The sequence below is a fragment of the Sceloporus occidentalis genome, unplaced genomic scaffold (assembly GCF_023333645.1).
Source record: "Sceloporus occidentalis isolate IW3139 unplaced genomic scaffold, rSceOcc1.0.p SCAF_2, whole genome shotgun sequence".
NCBI classification, from domain to species: domain Eukaryota; kingdom Metazoa; phylum Chordata; class Lepidosauria; order Squamata; family Phrynosomatidae; genus Sceloporus; species Sceloporus occidentalis.
The window spans coordinates 93,677,814-93,690,594 of NW_028316982.1; positions in this window are offsets into that span (position 1 = coordinate 93,677,814).

The window sequence follows — 12,781 nt, forward strand, 5'->3', positions numbered from 1 at the left end:
ACCTGATTCACTCCACTGAACCAGTTCAAATGTTGTGATGATGATGGAAACTTTCAGTCTACCATTCATACCAAAAATACAAGCTAAAGGTCACAGATAAGTGGCACCAATCACCCACAGCTCTTTGCTTGGAATTGTTCAATGCTGGAGGTTTATATCCATTCCTATCCCAGCTCCTTATTTGTCCAGCTACCACTTCAGTTTAGTAACACTGAAAGGAAGTCATTGAACACTAGATCTTTGTACACTCAAGGGTTGTTTAGGGGAAAGTTCAAGCTTCTTTGCAGGGTTAGGGTGGGTGAGGTATGTGTTGACGTGAAGGAATTTCAAGTGCAAATAGCTTGCCTCAAACCAGGAAATACAGTTTTTCTTTGCTGGGTCTGTTATACTGTACTACGAGAGAAATCATGTTTGAAGGTTCATGGGTTCACATGTTGCAGGATTACAGCCAGAGATGTGGGCTCATTGGTACAATGTCTGTGAAGAGACAAGACAGCCATGAAAGGGCCAGGGGTTTTCCGGCACTAGTAAGCATCAGAAATGTATTCCCAATCTGAAGTGGATGAAAAGTTAAGTTTCAGTTCTGAGAACTTGACTGATGTGTTCTGCTGAGTGTTGGAATTAGAAGTATACAAAGAAACAGATCATCATTATTGCCTGGTTACTATCTTTCTTGACTAGATAGGAAAAAATACTCTGTGGTGCACTTATCCTACATGTGCCCAATAGTTTGAAAATGGAGCTACATGAAGTATCCTTGTCTTTCAAGAGCAACTCAGTTGCGCAAGATCAAAGTCCAAGGCTGGTTCTACCATTTTACAGGGTGAGGCAGTTCCCTAAACCTCACATCTTTAGTATTCTCAAAAGGAAGCACTTTATTAGAAATTTATTTATTATTGCACTTAACTGCTGAACAATGTGTGTGAGAGTTTCTGCCACTGGTATCAAAAGAACTTGAATAAGTTTGGGTAGTATCAATCTTTAATTGGGAATGGCACTATTTTTACTTCAGTCTCACAAAGCAAAATTTCTTGAATTGGCACTGTTATGCTTTGGAGAGCAGTTGTTCCAGTAAGAAATATGTATTCACTTCCAGATGCTTCATATTATTCAACTTGCCAAGAGTTATAGGTATTATAGTTACTTGAGAAAAGTCATATTGCCCCCCCCCCCTTCCATTTGTATGTGGCTTCAAGTTTCCTGTCAACTTATGGCAACCTCATGAATTTCATAGGATTTTCTTAGGCAAGAATTACTTGCAAATGTATTGTTTTTTGTGGGGGTTTTGGGCTATGTGGCCATGTTCTAGAAGAGTTTCTTCCTGACGTTTCGCCAGCATCTGTGGCATAACCCGAACCCCCCCCCCCCCAAAAAAAAAAACAAACTATGGATGCCAGCCATGAAAGCCTTCGACCCCACATACTTGCAGATAGTTTTGCCAGTTCCTTCCTCTCAATTATAGCCTATAGCACTTGGTATTCATTGGCACTGCCCTGTCCCAGTACCAACAAGGGCTGAACCTCCTTAGCTTCCAATAATTATTTATTTGTTTGTTTTATTTCATTTGTATGCCTCATTTCTCCCACAGTGGAACTCAAGGCAGCTCTGAGATGGAATCAATAATTTTTTTTTAAAAAAAAAATCACAATAAAAAATTTAAAACGATTAAAATCAATACATAAAACAATATAAAATCGTTTTTTAAATTACAAAGTTCATATGGGGAGATATAGTCTTTCAGGTAGTCTGAACCTAAGCTATATCAAGCTTTATAGGTCATGACCCACACTTTAAATTGTGCCCAGAAATGAAGTGGGAGCCAGTGAAGCTGTTTTAACAAGGGAGTTATGTGTTCCCGGATGGCATTTTGGCCACAGCATTTTGGACCCACTGAAGTTTCCAAACAGTTTTCCAAAAGTAGCTCCACGTAGAGTGTGTTACAGCTGTCAAGCAGGGTATAATTGAGGCATGTGTTACCTTTGCCAGGTTGAGGCACAGTTGGCACACTAGTTTCAACTGTGCAAATGCACTCCTGGTCACTGCTGAAACCTGGGCATCCAGGCTTAGAGTTGAGTCCAGGGGTGTGCTAAAGCAGCAAAGATGGAGCCACTGTTCACAGACTTATCTTTTTACTGAGCAGGAGCATTTCTGTCTTGTTTGGATTCAATTTATTTGCCCTTATTACTGACAACAGACATTAGTTCAGTACTGAGACAGCTTCCTTGGAATCAGATGGGAAGGAGAGGTAGAGTTGAGTGTCCTCAGCATATTGATGATGCCACAGCTCGAAACTCTACATGAACTCTCCCAATGGTTTCATGTAGATGTTAAATAGCATGGGGCCAAAACAGAACTCGGAGGGACACCACAGGCCAACAGCTAGTGAGGCACACAGGAGTCACCTAGCACCATCTTCTGAGTTAGGCCATCCAAGAAAGACTGAAACCAATTCATAGCAGTGCCCTCAAGTCCCAAAAGATTTGGCGTAAAACTACTGAGAGGTCCAGCAGAACCAACAGGGACACACTCTCCTGACTAGTCCTCTTTGTGGGTTATCCACCAAGGTGACCAAAGCTTCTCCACCCCGTAACCAGGCCTGTAGCCAGTTTGAAAAGGAGCTAGATAATCAATCTCATCTAGAAACACCTGGAGTTGGGAGGCCACCACATGATCCAGAACCTTGCCCCAAAATGAAATATTAGAGACTTGTTGCAAATTATTCAAAATGGTGAGATGCAGACCTCACCACAGCCTCTTTTAGGCAGGATGGAAATTTCCTTTACTGCAGTCCATTCGTCTTATCCAGTCCGCTTACCCAGTTGGCCAGTACCTCTCTAGCTGCCAAGAAGGACAAGGATTCAGTACACATGGGGTTGCTCTCCAAAATGAGATGGGAACTGATGTCTGTAGGGCATTTAGGCACTTGCTTATTCTACTATTAAGCACACAATAGAAGATGGGAATAAGTAAACCAAACAGGGCTGTGTAATTTTAGAAAAGTATACGGGCAATCTATTCATAATTATTTGTCTTGAGAAATCTCCATATATTTTTTTTTTTACCATCAGTAAAGATCTTACTGGAATTTTCCAGCCTGAGGTGTCCGCTCTTTGAGTGTATTGCTCAAAGTGTATTGCATAGATCATTTTAGTGACCCGATACCTTATGTTCTCCTTAAATGGGAATTTTTATAAGATAAACCTGAAGCCCAGATTTTGTCTACCTTGAATTATGGCAACATACCTTGGGATTCTGTTGACACACCTCCAGTTTTCCCTATTGCAAAGTGTATTTTGTGGGCTGTACGCAGCTCTCAAGGCCACTCTGAAATCCTGCAGCATCCCTCAAATTAGTATTTCCAGACCTCCAGGCATTGCCTCTAAGACAAAAGCTATAGGCAAATTCAGGAAGCTTCTGACAGGTGTGTAGTGTCAACATGACTTAGCTGTGAATTCATGTATATCTGGCAGTAGGTTAAGTAGGAGTCCAGCAGCAGCAAGTGGGGAGGCGACGAAATAAAAGTCCAAAGCAGTACACTTGGCCCTTGGTATCCACTGGGGATGGCATCCAGGACCCTCTGTGGATAGCAAAATTGTATTTAATACAATGGGGTATTAAATACAATATAGTATATGATAAAATGGCAAAATCAAGGTTTGCCTTTTGGAATTTATATATTTTAAAAATATTTTCAAGCTGTGGGTAGTTGAACTGGTGGATATGGAGAGCCAACTGTATTACCTCTGGAAGGTGTTTTCTGCACTGGCTGCTGCTACATTGCCAGTCATGGAAGGCTTGGGAGGAAGAGGGAAGAGCTGAGCTTCAGTCTGGATTGGAGTTGGAGAACAGGAAAATGGTGGTGGTGTGTATGTGTGTGAGAGAGAGAGAGAGCGAAGAGGAGGAGGAGGAAGAGGAGCAGGGTCAGGCAAAGAAGGAGATGGATGGGAATATGGGGGATTGAGAATGATTTGGGAGGAAGCTGCTAAACTCTAGGCTTGCTGACAGAGCTGATCAGAAATTGGATGGTGGTGTAATAAGAGTAATTGTTGTGTTGGACTAGGAGAGGATATCATTTGAGGTACTGTTGCTTCATTATGTTTCCAGAAGAGGCTTGATTATTGTAGCCAAGAGAGAGAAGGAGAAGGGAGAGGCTGAGTGTTTTTAATCTATTTCTAATTTGGAGGGGGCTGCCATCAGTGGCAAAGAAAAAAAGAATGGGGAGTTTTGGTGAGAGTGGGGTCAGAGTAAGGTACTGATCTGATAGAGTGCCAAGAATGCAAGCGCAGGAAACAGTTACCTGGATCTAGAGAGAAAGAGGAGAGAAAGTGAAGGACTATATAGTAAGATAGTTCTTTAGATAAATATGGCAGATTGGAAACATTTGTTGCTTCATTAATTTCTGACTTGGAATGGATAATTTCAACTTTGTTTTTCAGCCAAGTACTGTCTTTTTGCTGTGGTTACACTATAACTCTCATCACATGCCAATCATTTAACCTAAGGTTTTGGTGTATGAACTGTGTGTCCTTCAAATCCAGAGAGAGATTACTTGTTTTAATTTTTTTAAGCTGCCTTGAGTTCCAGTGCTGAGAGAAGGAGATATAGGCAAATATGATGAAAAATGGTTGTTGTTGTTAATTTTGTATCTGCCTTGGACCTTTGCCTCTTCCCTCTGGAATAGAGGCAGTCCAGGGAGAGGGGGTAGATTTGGAAACAGCCCTGTTAGCTAAAAGCCTTATGTTTGTTCTCAACAAGAGAAATATTTGCTCTCTGTGTGCATATGTGTGCGCGTGCATCCATGTGTTTGAATGACAACTATGAATGATGCTTAATCTGTAAAGCTTAATGCTATCATTAGTCCACCCCTGTGACATTATGCAAACATTTCCTTGAGACATCACCATGGGAGTAACCCTAGATCTTGGGTTTTGGCCCAGAAATCTCAGGGCTTAGGATAATCTTGACCTGGCCGCTCTATCCACAATTGATGTGTGTGTGTGTGCGCGCACGTGCGATCACACACACGTTCTAACAATGTCCACCATGCCACCTGTTTGGCATTTTTACCAAAACGAAATGAAAATCAGAGGGAGGGGACATGTTGTGTTTGCCCTCCAAATCCTGGCAGCTTCCCACCTCTATTTTATGGTTATCTGAAAATACCATGTAGAATATCTTCCCTTAAGTGAGGGATGAAATTCTATTCAGCTTGCAACTGAAGGCATGGAGGTAGATGGAGGAACAAATAATTAGGACCTAGTCTTGCTCCCTTGCTTCCTAAAGAAGTCTAGGTTGATTGAGGTGGAAGACAGGAAGAAAAAAACAACATTTCTAGCTTGTCCTGGATTGACCCACTGAGCTCAGTAAGGACAGGAATTTTACCTAACTCATTTAGATAAAGGGGAAACAGGGAAACAATGAGATTCCTTCCCTGGTGGCTGGGTGCCATTTGGGCTGGTCTGCTGTGCTACAAAGAGGAAAAAGTCTTAGACCAGCCCTGGATCTCCACATTTTCTGTTCCTATGAATTATGGAATTCATTTATGGGACAGTGTGCTACATGTCTACTGATACTCTAAAAGGAGGACCAGTTCAAATCTGCTGCAGACTAGTTTGGGGAAGGATAATGACATTCTAACAGGGATGTGGTGACTCAGTGGTTAAGATTCTGACTCTCATGATCTCAATGTCAGTTTGAGGCCCAAGTGCCATATGACGGAGTGAGCTTCCATCATTAGTCCCAGCTTCTGCCAACCTAGCAGTTGGAAAGCATGTCAAAGTGTAAGCAGACAAATAGATAGCAATTTGGTGGGAAGGTAACAGTGTTCCATGTAGGAGGTGATGCAACAAATACATTGTTACAATCTATAATAAATGCATCCTTCAGGGAGGAAAAATTCCTGGAAACACTCAAACAAGCAGTGGTTAAGCCGCTATTGAAAAAACCCTCCCTTGACCCCCTGATTTGAAATAACTACAGACCGGTCTCTCTCTTACCATTCTTGGGCAAAGTGATTGAGAGGGCAGTTGCCATCCAACTCCAAGCTGTCTTGGATGAAGCGGATTATCTAGACCCACTTCAAACTGACTTCAGGGCAGGATACGGAGTAGAGACTGCCATGGTCGCCTTAGTCAATGATCTCCGTCCGGGCATTGACAGGTGAAGTGTGATCCTGCTGGTGCTTTTGGACATCTCAGCGGCCTTCGATACCATTGACCATGGTATCCTTCTGGAATGCCTGAAAGTGTTAGGTATTGGGGGCACTGCGCTCCAGTGGCTCCGTTCCTACCTCTCAGGTAGATTCCAGATGGTGAAGCTGGGAGACAGCTGCTCTTCTAAAAGAGAGCTAACATCTGGCGTCCCTCAGGGCTCCATTCTGTCCCCGATGCTGTTTAACATTTACATGAAGCCGCTGGGAGAGATCATCCGGAGACATGGGGTGCGGTGTTATCAGTACACTGATGACACCCAAATCTACTTCTCTATGTCTCCGACTGTTGAAGTAACTAAGGATGGCATCTCTCTGAATGCCTGCCTTGAGTTGGTAATGGGCTGAATGAGGGGAAACAAACTGAGGCTGAATCCAGAGAAAACGGAGGTACTAGAGATAGGAACCCAAGGACCAGGAAAGGAAAGTTGTCAACCAGTCCTGGATGTGGGGTCACACGTCCCCTAAAGGACAAAGTCCGCAGCTTGGGAGTACTCCTGGACTCATCACTACAGTTGTCATCCCAAGTTGATGCGACGGCCAGGAGTGCTTGTTATCAACTTCAATGGATATGCCAGCTGCGTCCTTGGCTGGACCAAAGGGACCTTGAAGCTGTGGTACATGCACTGGTAACCTCTCGTCTTGATTTCTGCAATGCACTCTACATAGAGCTACCCTTGTGCCAAGTTCGGAAGCTTCAATTGGTTCAAAATATGGCAGCCAGACTGGTCACTGGTGCTTCCAGATTTGACCATATAACACTCGTATTAAAAACACTTCATTGGCTGCCAATTAGCTTTCGGGCACAGTACAAGGTGTTGGTTATCACCTTTAAAGCCCGACATGGCTTGGGCTCAAGTTCCTTGTAGGAACACCTCTCCCTACACAATCCGCCCCGCACTCTCAGAATATCTGGGAAGAATTTATTGGAAATACAGACAACTAGACTCGCTGTGACTTCCCAAAGAACTTTCACTGCCACTGCCCCAAAACTGTGGAACAGCCTGCTGGAAGAGATCCACCCCATTACCACCTTGGACGCTTTCAAAAAGGCACTCAAGACGGAGCTCTTCTGGCGGGCCTACCCATCTGAACTTGTTTAGGATATTCACCATCAATCCTTGATGATGTTTCTCTCTAAAAAGCTCTATAGAACAACAATGCTTTCTCTGAGTGATATCATTACCACTGACATGATGTATTTATTGAACTGTTTTATTGAATTGTTGTATTTAATCGACTGTATTGAATGTTTTTTTACTGGGTTGTAACCCTGCCTCGATCCGTAGGGAGAGGCAGGGCAATATAAATTTTTATTATTAATTATTATTTTAGTCATGCTGACCACATGACCATGGAGTCATCTTTGACAATGCTGGGTCCCTTAGCTTAGTAACGGAGATGAACACCATTCCCTACAGTTGAACACGACCAGACAATCTTGTCAAAACCTTACCTATTTAATGATACTCTAACTTCCAGTGAAAGTTCTGAGGGCTTTCTGAGTATTTAGCTCAAGCACACAAAATGGTCCAGAGTGCCTTTGGCCTCTTCTGATTCTCTCTCAATTCTTCAAAGCAAAAACCACAAATGTACCCAGGACTTAAATATCCCACATGCTGATTTGTTGTTCTTATTTTGTGCCTTCAAGCAAAGTCCAGCCTATGGTGAACCCTATGGTGAACCCTATCATATGGTTTTCTTGGCAAGATTTCTTCAGAGGAGGTTTGCCATCATCTTCCTCTTAGGTTCAGAAAAAATGGCTTGCCCAAGTTCACCTATTTGGTTTTCATGACTTAGCAGAGATTTAAACCCTGGCCTTCCAGAGTCCTAGGACTTTATCACATGAGGGTGGAAAAGTGGAATGAGAGCAAGATAGTAGTGTCTGTGGTCATACCTTATCACATGATGCCGTGTCTATCTAATAGCTGGTCTGTAGTCTATCTATTGCTGAAGTGGTCGTTGATGTCACCCAATCTTGCTGCTTTTCCACTGTTGATTCATGTGTGATAAGTTCCTCCTGACATAGTGTTGATATGCAAGCAGTCACAAGATGCAAGTTGGCATGATTATGCTTCTCTCCTCCTTTCCCCACTCCCCCTCACTATTCTCAAGCAGGCTATTTTTGTTTCTTTTCCCCCCAATTTCTTTTCTTTCACTGACTGTTTTTATGACATGGATTGCCACGATTGCACAATTGTGTTAAAAATAAAAAGAAATACAGAACAAAAGGCATGCTGGGGTGGACATAGAGTAGGGAGGTGGAGCTATGGAGGCTGACATGCAGAAGACAGAGCCCAGGACAAAAGCAGCAGCATGGTAATTTGGAAGAACTATGTGATAATGACTGCCCTTATCCCAGCATGCATGGTGCCTTACAAGCTTGGTGTGATAAAGTCCACAATACCACACTGGACCAAGCTGATGCATGGAGTATATTTTCCTTCTGAGGATCCTGGGACTTACAGACTTGTTTGTTTGTTTGTTTGTTTGGGTGTCTCCAGTCACATTGATGTGGCTGCTGTGCCAGAACTAGCAGAAAGAAAGCGATGGAGAGGTGTCTCATAGCAAATTTTGCCCACCTTGTAGGAATTTTAACAGAGATGTTTGTATAGTCATATACACCCACTTAAAATTTTAGCTCCCAATGTGTTATATTCATTTTGTTAAGAACAACCAACCCACACTGAATGGCTAGCTTGCTTAACTCGTGACAAACAGGTTTCTTTAAGGCTGTGCCACTCATTCTCCCTTGCTATTTATAACACTACAGTTTAGAAAGAAAGAAAAAGGAAGGTCAGGGGATGCCAAGCAAAAGAACAGTTAAGCTTATTGAAATTTGGAAAGAAGAAATTAGTCATTTCTGCTCACAAGGCACGTTCTTGACCAAATATCTGAGTCATCAGCTGAACAGCAAGAGAAGAAAGCACAACAGACATATTTCTTTACACTTTAGACCAGAGGAAAAGCAAACTTTGATGATATTGCTATAAAAGATTTGGTTTTCTAGAATATTTTTAACAAATGACCAAGGGAAAGAAAGTTTTGCTGTCTCTAGAATTCCAGAATGCCCATCTCAACTGAGATGACATAGTGAGGTGGATGCTTTGTTAAAAGAAGGGTTGAAGGGTTTAATGGGCCTTAGTATTATCACCAATACCAGGTGTAGTTTCAGGTTTTGGAAGCACTTGGACAAGATCTCACAGGGAGCACCTATGTTTTTCTGAAGAAGCCATTTTTTTAAAAGCTGCAATGCCATGGACTCCTGGGGCCTTAGATTTTGGGGGAACCGGGATGGTAGTCTCAACTGCATCCAAAGGAGAGTGGATGCTGGAATAAATGTGGTAGTAACATTGAAAAGAAGTCACTTTCATTCAGAAAGTTATCCCACTATTACTGCAGGGTTTGGGGAAGTGTTTAGTGTTTCATCTGGTCAGGTTTCTTGGAATCATGCAGCCTGACCATGTCAACAAGATGCTTGAATCAGTCTGTCTTATGACATGTAAACTTGACCTTTGTTCATCTTGGCTGATAAGATCAAGTGCTGAGGAATGCCTCCCCCTGTCAGGGGGAGGTGTTTGCTGTTTTGATAGAGGCTATAAGTCATTCTCTCATGGAGAGGACTTTCCTGCACCGAAAGTATGTGAGAATGATCATCTCATTGCCAATACCCCCTTTTTGGGCAAGGAGTACTTTGGGGCAACTTCAGACATTCTTGAGGGGAAAATTATATGGGCCCATTTCAGTCTGGTTTCAAGCTGGAGTATGGTAACGAAACAGCCTTTACCACTCTGAGTGAAAGACAGGGATCCTCCTGAATCAGTAACAATCAATACCATTCTCTATGGTATCCTACTGGATTGGTTCTGCACAATGAGAGTAGAAGTCATACTGCTATGTTGATTCTTTTCCTATCTACAGGGCTAGTTGCAGAGATTGACATCAGGGATTTCTATTCAGTCTCATGGCTGTGAGGTATCATGGAGTTCCATCCAATTCCCCAAGCTATTTAATATCTGCATGAAGCTACTAGGTGAGACCATTAGGACTTAAAGGGTCAGGTGCCATTGGTATGTTGATGACACTGCTCTAATTCTCCGGCTGTTACAGTCAGGTAGGATAGTGCATTGTGCTGGACCAGAGTCTGGATGCTGTAATTGGCTAGATGAGCATGCAAAAAACTGACACTGAATTCTAATATGATGGAGAGTTTGTGGAGTGGTGGTGCTTCTGGATCCAGGAATTGGGAAAGTGTCTTGCCCTCAATGGGGTTGCACTGATGGAGCAAGCATGTAGCTTGGGATTACTCTTGAACGATCTCTATCATTAGAGACCAAATTAGACTCCATAGCGTGGGGTGCATGGGGCCAGCTTCAACTGGATTTTCAATTATGGTCTTTCATGGATAGGGATCACTTGGCCACAGTAATTCATCTCTGATAACTTCCTGATTAGACTATTGCAATGTGCTGTATGCAGGGCTGTCTTTTAAGAGGATTTGAGGGTTGTAGCTAGCCCAGTATACAGCAGCAAGTTTTCTGATGGGAACATCATTTAGAAACATAATTACACTAATTACACCAGGCTTATGCTCTGAATTCAAGGTATTAATGATGAAAGTTAAAGCCGGGCGCAGTCTGGATCCTTGATACCTGAAGGAGTTCCTCTCCCTATATGCATATTCCTGAGCAATGAGGTGTACTGGAGGAGCCCTTCTCTGTGACCTACAAATGAGAGCAATATATTACAGAGGACACAGGAAAGGGCTCAGTATAAGGTGTTGGTTATTACCTGCAAAGCCCTACATGGCCTGGGTCCAGTCTACTTGAAGGAACTCCTCCTCCCATATAATCCTTCCCGTACACTCCGTTCCTCCAGGAAAAATCTTTTACATCCAAAAAAGACCAGATTGGTGGTGACCTCCCGGAGGTCTTTTTCTGCTACAGCTCCTAAAACTTGGAATGACCTGCTGGAAGCAATTCACCAATTATCCTCATTGGAGGCTTTTAAAAAAGCGACAAAAACCTTTCTCTTCCCGCAGGCCTTCCCTGAGTGATAACCGCCCAGAACCATTTCTATCTGTCCTTCCTACTATATCTCTTTGTCATTTGCAGATTGTAGAATAATCTTGTAATGCTGTATTGTTATATATTTTAATCATGTTTTATGTTAGTTTTATAGTCTGGGAGGGAGGGTTGAGTCAGGGTTTTGTGGGTTTTATTGTTTTTATATTGTCTGTCATAAACTCTGTTGTTACTCGCCTTGATCCCCAAATGGAAGAGGCGGGATATAAATAAATATTATTATTATTATTATTATTATTATTATTATAAAGTGCCTTCTTTGCCGTGGCACCCTGATTTTTGAACATCTTCCCCTTCGTGGCTCAATCAGCAGTGATGCTGGTTTCACTCCAGCAGCACGTTAAGAAGTATATTTTTGTTAAAGTCTTTGGTGTCTAAAGATCTTGTCCAAATCTGCATAGGAAGGCAATAGCAAACCTCTGAACAAATCTTGCTGGAAAAAAACCATGATAGGTTCACCTTAGAGTCACTATAAGTTGGAAATGACTTGAAAGTACACAACAACAACAACAACAACAACAACAACAAAATATATGGTTTTAAACCGTTTAAAATTGTTTTATATGTTTTAAATTGCTACATTATTCTTCACTTGTTTTAAACTGATTTTGGTCTTTCGCTGCTCTGAGATAAACTGCTTTGTTAAAGCAAGCACATACAAGGAAGCAGCTCAGAACTTTATAGTTTGCATTAAATTAATTCCACTGTAGTATGCAGGACCACAACTGTGAAAGTCCAAGCAAAACATTTGCAGTGTAATAGTGCAAATCATCAATTTAATTTAATTAAACAAAACAAAACAAAACAAAAAAAGGAATGCTATGACTGCTCTATCTTTGGATCACTCAGACTTTGAGCTTGTTTTGACTCTCACAAGATAATTTTACAACTCATTCCCGAAAAGCCTTCTCTTTGGTTGATGACATGCTTTCTCCATGTTTTACCAGCAATCCTCTACTGAAATCCAGTGTGTACTTTACTTAAAATATGAATTCTTCTGCTGATACCAGTGTAATAACCCACATACTTACGTTTAAGATTAAGGGTTCTGATAAACATATTTATCTCTTTTTCCATTGGAGGAAAAATGAGGTTTACTTCTGACTTCCACTGAAAAATGTGAGTGAGATACATTTTTACATGCAAGTTTTAAAGTTAAAGCCATCTACAAGTAGTATGATCCATATGATTCTAGCCAGGCTGACAAGGAGAGCAGGGCCATAGTAATAATCCTTGACTTCACAGTTGCATCTCTGACAGCCACTGCTGTACACACGTTGTGTCTGAAGGTTCAAAGTGGGGAGCCTACTGTTACACAATCAGGTTTCCAAATTGTGCAGAGAGACTGTACATGTTCAATAGGTTTCTGTTTTCAGACCTTCAACCCCAGTATCTGGCTCATAGAGAGCTGAACCATCAAATACAGAAATAGAGCATGTAGGATCAAGTATCTAAATACAGTGAGTTTGATTATTTGAATCTGATGCTG